The sequence below is a fragment of the Neovison vison genome, chromosome 12, assembly GCF_020171115.1.
Source record: "Neovison vison isolate M4711 chromosome 12, ASM_NN_V1, whole genome shotgun sequence".
Classification (NCBI taxonomy): Eukaryota; Metazoa; Chordata; class Mammalia; order Carnivora; family Mustelidae; genus Neogale; species Neogale vison.
Window position 1 is genome coordinate 33,568,189 of NC_058102.1, and position 2,357 is coordinate 33,570,545.

Genomic DNA, 2,357 nt, shown 5'->3' on the forward strand with positions numbered 1-2,357 from the left:
AATCAAACGGTTACCACTCCCAGTGTCTAACTTGTTCCCTATTAAAGCAGAAACAAATTTCAGAGGCCAAGGCATGAAGAGAAGTAAACCAGGTTGAAAGATAAGATTAATAGCTGGGATGTATAATGAAAGCATAAAATAACACACATAATTGAGTATAATTTCAGTAAGTGTGAAGTGTGACTCAAGAGTTCTATTTAATTACATGAGGAACAATAACAAAGAAGGTAACCACATGTTCTATACCCCTGCAAAGTATTAGGTCTAAGGAAATGCTTGAAAAGAGCAAGAGTGCAAGAAAAAAAATATGCTGATAATGATTTTATAAGATATAACAAATAATTTTCAAAACTGTTGACTGAAATAGTGATACCTACATACATTTTAATATGATCTCTTTTCCTTTTGTGTTTGGCTAAGATCAAGTGTAGTATCTGTTCTTATCAGTTTAATATCTGATACGTCCTTTATCCTTTTGTCTCTAAACACTACTTTCAAATCTTTATAGTAAAAGCTATAAATTGTGACTCTAAACATGTATTATTCCATTTAATTCTAAGCAATTCTATAAAAAATGTATTATTTGCATGTTAGACCTTAGACAACTGAGACCCAAGATCACATAAACTGTAACGGATACGTTCAGATTTTGAATCATAGTTCTGTATATGAACTTCATTCAAGTCACTTAAGGACTAAAATAGATGAGTACTTCTCAGCTCCAGTGACTTTGCTCTTCAAAGAACATTTGGCAATATCTGGAGATACTCTTGGTTGTCCCAACTGGGAAAGGGGAGTTTGCTACTGACATCTAGTGGGTAGAGGTCAGAGAGTTACTAACTATGCTTCAGTGCACAGGACGGCCCTCCACAACTATTCGACCCACATTCATTAGTGCTGAGGTTGATAAGCCGTGGAACAGTATGTTTCCTGTCACTACAATATGACATAGAAAGTAACAAAGAGTAATATAAGCCTAACAACTTGGGTGGTGTCTTAGAAGAAACAGGAAAAGGAAATATCTTACCAGCTTGGTAATAAGAAGAAAATGAAGTTCAATAAAAGTTTACTTATGCTTTATCTATGATAAAAGTTTTGAATAGATCAAACAGAATCATATGAAAAATTTCAGCCTTCACAAAATAGCAAATGTGATTTCAGTCATTTTAGAAAGAGCATTTATGAAAACAAAATGATTTGAGCTGGTATTTTGCTTTGGGAAGTGTAAGTACCATAGAGACGCTATTGACTGTAAGACACATCACCCATTTCCTGGAAGCTCAGTGAAAAAAATCAAAACACTTTATTAAATACAAACATTTTAAAAGACAACTATAGCAGAGTATTTGTTTCCATATAATCACAGACCGTTTTCATTTTTAATATCACGGAATTCTTCCTCATTCAGTCTAAATCATCTGTGTCACCGCTACAAGTATGCACAACATTAGGTGACTGTCGCTCATAGTCTTTGTTCATGGCCTTGAAATTATTTGCCTCATAAGAAACTGACTATCATCGTGGTGCCTGGGTGGCTCAGTGTGTTAAAGCCTCTGCCTTTGGCTCAGGTCATGATCCCAGGGTCCTGGAATCCAGCCCCACATCGGGCTCTCTGCTCCGCGGGAAGCCTGTTTCCTCCTCTCTCTCTCTGCCTGCCTCTCTGCCTACTTGTGATCTCTGTCTGTCAAATGAATAAATAAAATCTTAAAAAAAAAATTCCCCTTAAGAAACTGACTATCATCTTACAGCATATCAAAAAAATTCTAGGGGCACCTCACTGACCCATGTGACTCTTGACCTCTGGTTTGTGAGTTCGACCCCCATGTTGGGTGTAGCGATGACTTACAGACATAAAACCTTAAAAAAAAAAAAAAAATTCCAGAATGTTATGTGTGTTTCTTTTTTCATGAGTCCCTTCCCCTTTTTATTTTTTTTTTCAATGCTGGAAGTTAACCTGTTTCTTTTAAAAAATCATCCAGAAGCTTCTGTCAGGTATTTCTTCAATGCCTGAGTGATAGATATTTGTGACTCATGGATAAATCCTCTTTTCAACCTTTGTAAATTCTCTGGTGGTGTGAAGGGGCTTGGCTATTTCTACTCCCTAGACCAATTTGCTGGGCTTGTGTCAATTAATGAGAATTAATGGTACACACAATAATTTTTGTTTTAAGAATGCACCACTGTATAACCTTTGGAATAAATTTGCAGGGCCAATCAGAATTTAAAGATAATATAAATTAAGTTTTGCCACTTTGCAAATAATTAAACTAAGAACAATTGGATGAATATAGGTTTTTAGAGTCATACTTTTCTAAGTCATTTATAGATACACACAAACACACAATGACTATCGCTAT

At 35.4% G+C, this 2,357-nt stretch overlaps 1 pseudogene; it reads left to right on the top strand.

Moving 5' to 3' along the window:
- Window positions 1-392: 392 nt before the first annotated feature.
- Window positions 393-492, top strand: LOC122892702 (annotated as a pseudogene).
- The last annotated feature ends 1,865 nt before the right edge of the window (window positions 493-2,357 follow it).